This window comes from Tursiops truncatus, chromosome 6, assembly GCF_011762595.2.
Source record: "Tursiops truncatus isolate mTurTru1 chromosome 6, mTurTru1.mat.Y, whole genome shotgun sequence".
In the NCBI taxonomy this organism is placed as follows: Eukaryota; Metazoa; Chordata; class Mammalia; order Artiodactyla; family Delphinidae; genus Tursiops; species Tursiops truncatus.
In genome coordinates, this window is record NC_047039.1 from 91,897,501 (window position 1) to 91,910,553 (window position 13,053).

At 45.6% G+C, this 13,053-nt stretch overlaps 1 protein-coding gene and 1 pseudogene across 16 annotated transcripts in view; one reads left to right on the forward strand and one right to left on the reverse strand.

The window, feature by feature from the left end:
• PALM2AKAP2 (PALM2 and AKAP2 fusion) overlaps window positions 1–13,053 on the forward strand; it is a 627,479-nt gene that overhangs the window by 23,994 nt on the left and 590,432 nt on the right. The gene's annotated exons all lie outside the window — the stretch shown is intronic.
• LOC117312785 (splicing factor 45 pseudogene) lies at window positions 7,839–9,037 on the reverse strand (annotated as a pseudogene).

Genomic DNA, 13,053 nt, shown 5'->3' on the forward strand with positions numbered 1-13,053 from the left:
GCGAAATGGGGCTGAAACCGCTGAGGCAGAGACCAGGAGTCGCCATGCTGGATGCTGAGAGCGGGAGATGGACGACGACGAGGCCCTGGGTATCCTTGGGGAGTGTGGTTCGAAAGGTAGAGGAGGCACGGCCAAAACGCCACTCGGGGCCAACAGGCAGCCTGCCGGGCACATTCCTTCAGTCAGTTTCTTTCTAAAAAGAAACCACATGGCAGCTGATCAGAGGTTGAGGTTTCTCTTCCAGATGTAAGCTCTGAGTGTACAGAAGTCAAGAGGAACCCGGGGCTTTATGAAAAATGGATATTCCTCACCCTTATTAAAACTTCCAGAAGCTAGTAAAGACCCAGTTTCTAGGGACAATTGGCCAGGACACAGCTTGGGGGCCAGGAGGGCACGCCGACTCCCGAGAAATGTCGGCAACATCCACGGTGAGGCTGAGGGAATCTGCCCCTTGCCTGGGCTGTGGCTGGGGACTCGCCCACTGCCATTTTCCTGTTGGACCGCCAGTACACGTGTGGGGAGGCCTGGCTGCACAGTCTCCGAAATCTCATTCTTTCCATGTGTCTTGTTGGCGAGGTTTCCTGCCACCCTCCTGGAGACTGGACAGAGCTGGCAGCAAGAAAAGAAAGACAAGTCAGGGTCATGCTGCTCTAAAGAGGCATTTGGGGTTATTTTCATGAAGGGATGGGGTAGCCGTGAGGGTGGTGGGCCGGGCAGTAACTTTGCCTCTTGCCCAGATGTATAAATGGGAAGCATCAGACTACAGGCTGTCCAGCAGAACTTGCCATGAGGGGGGAAACAGTCCATATTTGCACTCTCAGATAGGCACACGTGGCTAGTGGGCAACTGGAGTGTGACTATTAGAACTGAGAAAGTGGATTTTTAAGTTTACTTGATTCTAATTAAAACTTGAACATAAGTAGCTAGCGTAGTGGCTAGTGGTTATCCTATCGGACGGCTCAGCACTAGAGCATGGGGGTCAGGAGTCTGGGCTCTAGAATGAGACAGAGAATCTTGTTTCCCTCACTTCCTAGCCCTGTGAACTTGGAGAAGCAACTTAACCTCTTGGTGCTTCCCTCTCCTTTTATCTAAGCTGAGGCTGATGGTACCAACCTCTCAGCCTTAATGGGGGTGTTGAGGTGTTGACTATTCAAATACGGAAACACTAAACAAACACGTTCAAATAATTGTCACAGTCCTGAGAATCCACACCTGTCAGTCGAGGTGGAGCTGCCAGGAATTTTCAGGTAACGTAGGAGGCAGAAAGGGAAGGGATGCTTTCTGAGAAATGGGCTTGGAGAGAGTTCAGTTAATGAACTTCTATCTCTGGTGCTTCAGGGTTCCTGGCTGGTGAAGCGTGTTTCAAGAGGCTTTCCTGGGAGGTGACAAACTTAGGACGCTCCCCTCTGGGTGGGCTTTGTGTCTGAGAGTCGTCTCCAGGGCCAAGTCCTGAGCTGCTCAAGACTTTGACACATTCTAATGAGACCCCGGGGGGCAGCAGGAGTGGAGTGGTGTTGGAATCCATGTCCAGAGAGTCTTACTTGAGAGAAAGGAGAGGTGATACCAGAGGCTGGGGAAACTTTTTCCCAAGCTTGTAGTGTTGTCCTCAGGACGGGAAGGAGAAGTCAATCCAGACAACTTGCCTTTGGTCTAAAGCTACCCTAAGGCATCGGTGATGGTACTAGTCTAGGAAGCGGGTAGGTACAGAGGAGCCAAAAGTCTGGGAAGATGGCAAGGTCAAGTCCCATTTTACTGTCTTTTGCTGGGAACTTTTTTTTTATTAGTTTAAAAAATTTTTGTTTTTAATTAATTAATTTATTTATTTTTGGCTGCTTTGTGTCTTCGTTGCTGTGCACAGGCTTTCTCTAGATGCAGAGAGCAGGGGCTACTCTTTGCGGTGGCTTCTCATTGCGGTGGCTTCTCTTGTTGCGGAACACAGGCTCCAGGTGCGCGGGCTTCAGTAGTTGTGGCACGTGGGCTCTAGAGTGCAGGCTCAGTAGTTGTGGCGCACGGGCTTAGTTGCTCCATGGCATGTGGGAATCTTCCCAGACCAGGGCTCGAACCTGTGTTCCCTGCACTGGCAGGCGGGTTCTTAACCACTGCGCCACCAGCGAAGTCCTTTGCAGGGAACCTAGAAGCAAACTTCCAGCCTGGCTTATCAAGGAAAGTCTCTGGGTGAGGACAGGATTTCACAGCTAAGTGTTTTCTTAAATTCCACAAGTCAACTCCACCCCTTTGCCTGCAGGTGACCTTTAGTGTGTTCCTAAGGGCTGGGAGCTGTGTTAGGCCTTGGTGACTGGGTGACACAATGATGTCACTTGCCTTCTGTAATGTTGTGATTTATAATAAGAAATATATACTTGGTCTTCTTCCTCAAAGCTGTCTCTGGCACAGAGTTCCCCATACCCTTGGAATTTCCTAATTGGTGAGAGCAATGAAGATGTCTTTTGTTATGTTAATGAGGCAACCTTTGGAAAGCTTCTAAGGGTGGGGACTGGTTGCCAACCACCTGGTTGGAACTCTCAGTCCACACCCCACCCCCATTGGCCTACGAAGCCTCCATAAAACCCCTAAGGATGGGGTTCAGAAAGCTTCTGGGTTGGTGATTTGGGGAGAGTGGTGCACTTGGGGAGAGCAGGAAGCTCCGAGCCCTTTCCCCCCACCTTGTACTATGCGTCTCTTCCATCTGGCTGTTCCTGAGTTATATCCTTTTATAATAAACCAGTCGTCTAGTAAGTAAAATGTTCCTCTGAGTTATGTGAGCTACTCTAGCAAATTAATCAAACCCAAGGAGGGGTTGTGGGAAGCTCCCATCTATAGCTGGTCAGTCAGAAGCACAGGTGACAACCTGGACTTGTGATTGGTGTCTCAGGTGGGGAAGTGGGGGGTTAGTCTTGTAGGACTGAGCCCTTAACCTGTGGGATCCGATGCCATCTCTGGGTCGATAGTGTCAGCATTGAGTTGAATTGTAGAACACTTAGCTGGTGCCAGACAGTTGCCTGGTGTAGGGAAAAAACCCACATGTTGGAACTGGGTGACAGAGTTTGACCTCCTAACTGGACTCCTGCTTCCAAGCGCCTCCATCGCCTCTCTGTCCAGCACACCTTGTGAGTTTGGTCTTCCCAGCAACCCATTTCCCTCACGGTGCAGCCCTGTTCCTTACTACCTCCTCTCACTCCCACTCTAGGCCACTCTGCTCTCCTGCTCAGGTTCCCACAGGGTCCTCAGCTACATCTCTTGCCTCTAGCCTCTCCCCTTTGGTCCTCATTCAGTATAATCTTCCATCTGTTCTCTGCCAGGAATGTCCTTCTTATCCAAATCCTGCCCGTTGGCTTAAGGCTCTCTGCTCCTGAAATCTCTTCTACTGCCCTCGCTCCCATCCCCTCTCCTTCCGTGGACTTTCTCTGCGCTTACATTTTGACCCTACACCGATCAGTAGGGCATTTGGTTCTGAATAAGGGAGTACCTCATTTGTCTCGCTGTCATAAAATCCTGCTCCTCCGGGCTTCCCTGGTGGCGCAGTGGTTGAGAGTCCGCCTGCCGATGCAGGGAACGCGGGTTCGTGCCCTGGGCCGGGAAGATCCCACATGCCGCGGAGCGGCTGGGCCTGTGAGCCATGGCCGCTGAGCCTGCGCGTCCGGAGCCTGTGCTCCGCAACAGGAGAGGCCACAACAGTGAGAGGCCCGCGTACCGCAAAAAACAAAACAAAGCAAAACAAAATCCTGCTTCTCCACTACCCACTCCACGCTCCCACCAACTCTAGCCTCCTGGAAGGGCTCTGGGACCCTGTGGAATGGGTGCAGCCTCTTCTCAGGAAAGAGCTTAAGACTTTTCTCCCACATGCTCATACAAACACCCCAGAGAAGCCCCCAAGATTTATGCGGGGGGACGGGGAATCGGAGCACAGTCAGAGTTGAGGCAGGAGGCTCCGAAAGCCCCCGTCTGCCTCGCTAGATCCTCAGCAGGACTCTACAGGGCATTAAGCCCAGGTGATGCCATCAGGATCAAAGCCCAGTTGCAGTACCTGGCAAATAGGGTCATTACTGTCATGCATCAGGATGCCAAAGATGGATCAGAAATGGCAATGTGGGGCTTCCCTGGTGGCGCAGCGGTTGAGAATCTGCCTGCTAATGCAGGGGACACGGGTTCGAGCCCTGGTCTGGGAGGATCCCACATGCCGCGGAGTGGCTAGGCCCGTGAGCCACAGCTGCTGAGCCTGCGCGTCTGGAGCCTGTGCTCCACAACAAGAGAGGCCGCGATGGTGAGAGGCCCCCGCACCGCGATGAGGAGTGGCCCCCGCTTGCCACAACTAGAGAAAGCCCTCGCACAGAGGCGAAGACCCAACACAGCAAAAATAAATTAATTAATTAATAAACTCCTACCCCCAACATCTTCTTTTAAAAAAATAAATAAAATACTTAAAAAAAATGGCAATGTGCTTCAACTGAATGACTAGTTTCCTCTGTTCTCTGGTAGTAACTTACTACCAGGTTAAGCTGTTTCTTGAGACGCTCTTGGACCTGAAGGTTAGGACCACATTGTCAACTCAGAGGATACTTGACTGTCTGTGTATTAATAGCAGAGTATGTGTCTCAATTGTCAAAATGTTGTACCCACAGCATAAGGGCTACGAGGAAAGGTTCCCCTCTGATTTATAATTAATGTCTCAAGGTAGTGGTGGGAATAATAATTAGAACAACAGACTTGGGTTCAAATCTTTCTGCTATTAGACTCAAAGTCTAAAAGCCTCAGTTTCCTTATCTGTGAAACGGGGATAATAATGGTAACTACCTTATTGAATGTTGTGGGGTTTAAGTGAAATCATACATTTCAAACACTTAGCACAGTTCCTGGGACAATGTAAGTGTTCAGTAAGTGTTAGCCATGATTGATATTATGTGAAGAGTCCTGTCATAAGATAAATCTGTAATAACAGAAGACAGACATTTTTTAGGTTTTAGTAGTAAGTACATGAAGGGTACCTGGGTAGAAGTCTGTGAAGTTTTGGCTTTCTTGCTACCGCAGAAGTGAAGTGAGCCAAGGACACTGGTGGAATGTGACCCGGGGGTCTTGCTTTAGGACAGATGACCTGAGCATCACTTCTGGTTGCCCAAGTTTTGAGTTGCCTCTTGATGCTAATGGCATTGTGATGAGCTAAGCGTACACCGATGAAGTAAATAGTAATTGGGGTTGAGCACCTGTGGCTCATCAGCTCCCCCTAGAGGAAGGAGTGGGGTGGTGCTGGAAGGGGTTGCCAGGGGCCACTTGCTGATACCACATGGGCCGAGTGTGAGCTCTGGATCAGGGACATCTTGGATCTGGAGTTTGAAAGCCTCTTGCGCATGTATCTGCCTGTAATCTCTCTTCCAGGCATGGTGAGACTTGTGAAAATAAACCCCAGCCCCTAGTCTGTCCTGCTTGCCGTGCCAGGGCGGGAAGAACGCTCTGGATTGGGGGATAGTGGTAGTCGTTGCTCCGGGGGCTTCTGTGAGGGGGCTTAGGTCGCCGGTGAGCATGGCCGTCTGCTGCCCTGTTGCACGCCCTGCCCTTTGCTGCTTCTAAAGAGGGCAAAGCCTGCCTGTGTGGGTGGGAAAGGTATTATTACTGGGGCTGTTGTGGTTATTGCTGCCACCATCACCAGTTACACAGGTGGAAAAGGGTATTGGTTGGGTCAGAAAACTGTCATCGAGTACTCAGATTCCTCTACTTAGATCAGAGAAGGAAAGAGAAAAGAAAAAAGACACTAATGGGCCCTAAGAGACCAGAATGAACACTGAAGTGCATTTTGTCAGAAACAAAGGCCAGAGAAGGCAGTGAGATGTCCAGGGCTGCCATCTTCCTGGCAAGATACAACCCTTCCCCTGACCCCTAAGGCCATTTTTGGTGGCCGACTACGTGGTAGAGATCCTGCAGGTGCGGTCTGCACATTGTCCTGTGTAATCCTTGGGACAAACCCACGATGAAGGGGTCATTGTACCTCTTTTACAGTTAAGGCAAAGGAGCCTCAAAGACCTTAAGAGATTTGTCCACTTTGATAGAGCTAGCAAATGGGAGAGTGAAATTTGAACTTGGCTCTGACTAGATCTAAAATTTTCCAATTCATAACTTGGATGTTGCTTCCCAGGGCTCCATTTTCCTTCTCAGTAAAATGGGGGCGTGAAACTGGTTCTAAGGCCATCCTTCTAACGCCAGTGACCACAGGTGGCCATCAATAATTGAAAAAGGGAAAGTATAGGAAAGAATCCGGTTTGGTGAAACAGCAGTTCTGTCTGAATAGAGTGATCCAGGCAAGAGGTGTGTCCCAGGGGCTGGCAGGGGGCACAGGCAACTTTGGGAGGAGAGTTCTGAGAAGGCAGGGATTGAGACACATAGAGTCTGTCTTCCTCAGGCCATTTGGGTCCCCTGGGAAGGACATTAAAGATGCTGTCCTTTCTTGTGCCACTCTGCCCTTTCTCCTAGCCATGAACCCTGGGCTCTCACTCTTTCTTCCTCCCTAGGAAACAGGTGGGCCTGTCTACCTAGCTTTGGGCCACCAGACTGGACTCTCAGCTCTCAAAACTATGTTTTCCTTACCACTAGATGCTTCTCCTTTTATGCCTCTTCACCACAGGCCCAGCATCAGCACTGGGGGGGGTTCCTGGAAAAGTGGCTGGAGACTTCATCCCCTTGTCCGTGTCACTAGGTAGCTCTTGCTTCTCTGGGAACTATTGTGAATGACCCAAGTACAAAAGTGTAAATCAAAGCCTCATGATGCTTTGAGAGCTTCACACTTTCACTGAACTGGCAACATCAGCAGCTCTGTCTGCACCCACTGCACCAGGATGACTGTTAGGATTCAAACTGTCACCAGAGCTCCAGCAGACAGGATTCTCTGACCTCACCCATGATGCCAGAACATTCCATGGTCCAGCTCAAACTCATATCCAGCAACTGTAAGACCCTCCAAGACAGTTTCTTTTTTGCAGTAAAACCCCCCATGGATGTGCACTCGTGAAAAAAAATCAATTTTATTAATGTATAATTTACAGATTAAAATGCATCTATTTTATGTGTGCATTTGGTGACTTTTGACATATTTATACACCTGTATAATCAGCATCATGATCAATATAGAGAACATTTACATCATCCTAAAATGTTCCCTGTTCCCTTTCTCATTTTTCCATCCCTGGTCCTAGACATCCACTGACCTGCTTTCCGTCTTGATAGATTTATCTTTTTTGTAGTTTCATATAAATGAAATCTTCCAGTATGTAGTCTTCTATGTCTGGCTTCTTTCACTCAGCACAAAAATGTTGAGATTCATCCATGCGATCGCATGTATCATAGGTCATTTCTTTTTCTTTTCTTTTTTTTTTTTTAGTAATTTGCAGGTTTTATCAAAATGAATCAAAAAAAAAAAAAGAAAGAAAGAAAAGCAAAGGGTAACACAACCCCATATCCCAAAACTTTCTAGATATTTTAGTGCAAGAAATGGCATATCACTGAAGCACTTGAGGATTATCATGAAATCCTCGCAAAAAATGTAAGCACCTCAGAAGTGGTAATAAAAAAGAGAAACAACCAGAGAGGCACACATTGTTATTTATTTATTTATGTTTTTGAATTTTATTTTATTTTTTTATACAGCAGGTTCTTATTAGTTATCTATTTTGGTTTTTTTTAAAGGATTTTTATACTATATTAAAAAACCACAAAATAAAAAAGGGATCAGTCGACATATATCTTAGAAGTCCTTCCAGAGTCTCTGTACCCACAGCCATGCAGGCTGCCTGTCGCCTTGCTCTCCGCTGCTCAGTCTGCAGCTTATTGAAGGATCGCTGGAGATGACTCAGGCTCTAGTTCTTGCAGTCACACTTGTTCTGCCAAATCCAAGACCCTGAATTTATCCAAATTGTAGAAACATGCTTTGACCACCCGTCCACCAAAATACCTCCCATTCAGATCAAAAACAGCTTTAATTGCTGATTCAACCCTCTCAAATTCTAAAAATATTCGTACTGCTTCATCATTAGGGGCACCAGGAATTTCAAATATCACACGTTTTCCAACTTTGCCATATTTTTCACACTCTTCCTTGGTTTCAACTTCCAAGTCTTCATCTACCTCTCCTGCACCAACCATGTTCCTTAGTAGGACCACTTTAGTAGGACACTTATGTATTTCAGTTAATGGATTTGAATCCCACTTCCTGGTTGCATCTTTCTCAGTGGCGTCGCCCACGATGATCTTGCCTCCCCGCTTGCTGGTCTTCTCCCCTGACAGCGCTGTGCTCAAGCCCTGCTCGTGCTTCCCAAGACCCTGGCCTTCCTGGAAGCCGTACTTCTGCATGATTTTATGTGCTACTGTGCCACCATGTTGGGGAGGAAGGAGTTGCCGGGGCCGGTCGGGGATCTGGGTCTGTCTTCTTCCTCGTACACTGGGGGAGGGATAGCAGCTTTGGAAGACGGTGAGCGAGGTCTTGAATCCTCGGCATAAGGAAAGTCTCGGAGTAACTCTTTGTGTTTCTCTACAAGAGAAGTGGGTGGTGGAATGGCAGCTCCGCCCCTACTTCTCTTCTTCCTCTCTGGCTCATAATCTTCATCAGAATCTGAATCTGGTCGCCTGGAAAACCCCCTAGCTTCATGTCTGTCTTTACGCCTCTTTTCTCTCTCTTCTATTTCTGTCTTTCCAGCTTCCACTGTCTCTGTCGCTCCTCTGTTTGGCGCTTCACTACTTTCTCATAATCGTTAGGAAACATGGGATCATATTCATCAGCTAGGGGAATCAAAACTTCTCCTGCAGTGGGAACCGGATCCGTGAGGCCCGCTGCCACGTGCGGCGCGGTGTCCACAATCTGCCTCTGGTCTGAAGAGGCACCTGGCTTCGGGTTGATTACCGGGTCAAGGACTGTACTTTGTTTTGTCCTCCGGCTCTTCGCCTGAGTGACAGCTGCCTTCTTCACCTGGAGCTGAGACTACAGAAGTGTGAAGTTTTGGGACCAGGCTGCTGTTTTTGAGTCACTGGTCTCCACTCCCAGGTCATCGTACAGGGACATCTCAGTTTAATGCCGGCCCGCCCGGCCGACGCTCCCAGGCCGCGGCGGCGCACCGGGGCCGAGGCGGCGCGGACTCGACGGGCTGGGCGCTGGGTGTCAGCCCCAGACGGCCGGACCTCTCCGGCGCCAACCCCTACGCTGAGTCCGCGGGGCCCGCGGCGGCGCCGTCATTTCTTTTTTTTTTTTTTTAATTGAGGTATAGTTGATGTACAATGTTATGTAAGTTACAGGTGTATAACATAGTGTTTCATAATTTTTAAAGGTTATACGCCACTTACAGTTATTATAAAATATTGGCTCTATTCCCTGTGTTGTACAATATGTCCCTGTAGCTTATTTCTTTTATACGGCAGTAGTTTGGTACCTCTTAATCCCCTACCTATATGTTGCCCCTCCCCTTTTCCCTCTCTCCACTGGTAGCCGCTAGTTTGTTCTCTATATCTGTGAATCTCGTTTTTGTTATGTTCACTAGTTTGTTATATTTTTTTAGATTCCACATGTAAGTGGTAGCATACAGTATTTGTCTTTCTCTGTCTGATATTTCACTTAGCATAATTTCCTCCAAGTCCATCCATGTTGTTAAAGGTCATTTTTATTATTGCCGAGTAGTTTCAGTTGTAAGGATATACGTCAATTTGTTTATCCATTCCCCTGGTAATGGACAGTTGGATGGTTTCTAGTTTTTGACTACTATGAATAAAATTGCTATAACATTTACATACTAATCTTTGTGTAGACATGTGTTTTAATTTCTTTTGGGTAGCAGCCAGGAGTGGAATTGCTGAGTCTGTGGTACATATGTGCTTAACTTTATAAGAAATTTGTGTTAGGTTTTGTCAGATACTTTTTTTTGCATCTATTGAGCAAATCATGTGGGTTTTCTTCTTTGATTGTTAATATGGTGAAATACAATAATTGAAATTCAAACGTTAAATATTCAAACACTTGATCCATGCTGATTAACCTTTTCTATACATTGCCTGACTTGATTTCTTAAAATTTTGTTACAGATTTTTGCAATCATATTATGAAGGATGTTGGTCTCAGTTTTTCATTTCTTTGCAATGTGTTTGCCTGGTGTAGGTATCAAGATAATGTTGGTCTCATAAAATGACTTGGGAAGTGTTCTCTCTTCCTCCGTTCTCTGGTAGAATTGGTATTATTTCTTCCTTAAATGCTTGATAGAATTTATCAGTAAAGATATCTGGGTCTGGAAGTTTCTTTGTTAGAAGGTTTTAAATTACAAATTGATTTTTTTTTTCTATTTTTTGGCCATGCCACGCAGCATGCGGGATCTTAGTTCCCCAATCAGGGGTCGAACCCATGCCCCCTGCAGTGGAAGCGAGGTGTCTTAACCATTGGACTGCCAGGGAATCCCACAAATCAGTTTTCTTTAACAGATATTGAGATACTCAGATTTCCTATTTCTTCTTGAGTCAGTTTTATTAATTTCTATCTTTCAAGACATTTGTCTATTTCATCTAAGTTGCTGAGTTTATTGACAAACATCTTTTCACAGTCTTCTCTTATTGTCCCTTTAATGACTTTAAAGTTAGTAGTGATGTTCCCGCTATCATTTCTGCTATTGGTAATTGTGGTTTTTTTTCTTTTTAACTTGATCAGTCTGGCTAAGGGTTTGTCAAATTTGTTGATATTTTGTTTGTTTGACCATATTCTATTTCATTGATTTCTGTTTACTTTGGTGAAAGTTTAGACAATTAATCTTAGACATTTCTTGTTCTTGTCTTGTTTTATTGTTAACTTTTTAAATGTATAGAAATGTATACTGTAGGAAGTGAGAATTTCCCATAACCCATTCCCCCCGGAGGTAACTGCCTTTCTACCAATGTGCTGATCACCAAAGACATACTAAAGGACTTGACATCCCACTAATCCACCACATGCCTTTGAACATGGGTGCCTTTGCTCCTGACATTCCTTCAGAAAGGAATACTCTCCCCAACATTCTCCACCTGGTGAATTCATAGTTATTAAGGTCCATCTCAAATACCACGTCCTCCTTGAAATTTCCTTCAGTTCTTCCAATCAGAGTTCATTCTCTTCTCTGTGTACCACTGGACTCTGCATGATTGTACTATATTGATCATTGGAAGGGTAGAATTTGAATTTGGTCCATTTGTTCCAAAGTCCACACTTTCGTGTGCTATGCTGCTTCCTTGGCATTTTTCTATTGGATTTTAGAGCAGTTTTCTATAATTCTTGACTTACTATACTCTTTCTGTTTGTTTGTTTTAATTGAGGTATAATTCACATTACATAAAATTCTCCTTTTTAAGGTGCACAATTATTACAGGATTTTAATCTCAAATTTCTTTATGGAAAGAATTATATTCATCTTAGTATTTCCAGTTCCTGGTACAGCACTTAACACTCAATATAAGACATTCAGTAAATGTTTCCTGAATGAAGAAAATAAGTGTTTACTATATGTTCTCTGCTGGTATTTCTCAAATTCAGTGTGCATACAAATCACCCAGGGAGACTGTTAAAATGCAGATTCTGATTTGGAAGTGGAATCTGAGATCTAAACTTCTAACAAGCTTTTTACATGATGCCTGTGCTGCTGATCTGAGGCCCACACTTTGTTCTATTTGTTTGTTTTTTATTTTATTTATTTATTTTTTAAATGTTTTTATTGGAGTGTAATTGCTTTACAATGGTGTGTTAGTTTCTGCTTTATAACAAAGTGAATCAGTTATACATATGCATATGTTTCCATATCTCTTCCCTCTTACGTCTCCCCACCTCCCACCCTCCCTATCCCACCCCTCTAGCTGGTCACACAGCACTGAGCTGATCTCCCTGTGCTATGCGGCAGCTTCCCACTAGCTATCTACCTTACGTTTGGTGGTGTATATATGTCCATGCCTCTCTCTCGCTTTGTCACAGCTCACCCTTCCCCTCCCCATATCCTCAAGTCCATTCTCTAGTAGGTCTGTGTCTTTATTCCTGTCTTACCCCTAGGTTCTTCATGACATTTTTTTTCCCCTTAAATTCCATATATATGTGTTAGCATACGGTATTTGTCTTTCTCTTTCTGACTTACTTCACTCTGTATGACGGACTCTAGGTCTATCCACCTCATTACAAATAGCTCAATTTCGTTTCTTTTTATGGCTGAGTAACATTCCATTGTATATATGTGCCACATCTTCTTTATCCATTCATCTGTTGATGGACATTTAGGTTGCTTCTATGTCCTGGCTATTGTAAATAGAGCTGCAATGAACATTTTGGTACATGACTCTTTTTTTTTTTGCGGTACGCGGGCCTCTCAGTGTTGTGGCCTCTCCCGTTGCGGAGCACAGGCTCCAGACGCGCAGGCTCAGCGGCCATGGCTCACGGGACCAGCCGCTCCGCAGCATGTGGGATCTTCCCGGATCGGGGCACGAACCCATGTGCCCTGCATCGGCAGGCAGACTCTCAACCACTGCGCCACCAGGGAAGCCCCATGACTCTTTTTGAATTATAGTTTTTTCAGGATATATGCCCAGTACTGGGATTGCTGGGTCATATGGTAGTTTCTATTTTTAGTTTTTTAAGGAACCTCCATACTGTTCTCCATAGTGGCTGTATCAACTTACATTCCCACCAACAGTGCAAGAGGGTTCCCTTTTCTCCACACCCTCTCCAGCATTTATTGTTTCTAGATTTTGTGATGATGGCCATTCTGACCGGTGTGAGATGATACCTCATTGTAGTTTTGATTTGCATTTCTCTAATGATTAGTGATGTTGAGCATTCTTTCATGTGTTTGTTGGCAATCTGTATATCTTCTTTGGAGAAATGTCTATTTAGGTCTTCCGCCCATTTGTGGATTGGGTTGTTTGTTTTTTTGATATTGAGCTGCATGAGCTGCTTGTATATTTTGGAGATTAATTCTTTGTCAGTTGCTTCGTTTGCAAGTATTTTCTCCCATTCTGAGGTTTGTCTTTTCGTCTTGTTTATGGTTTCCTTTGCTGTACAAAAGCTTTGAAGTTTCATTAGGTCCCATT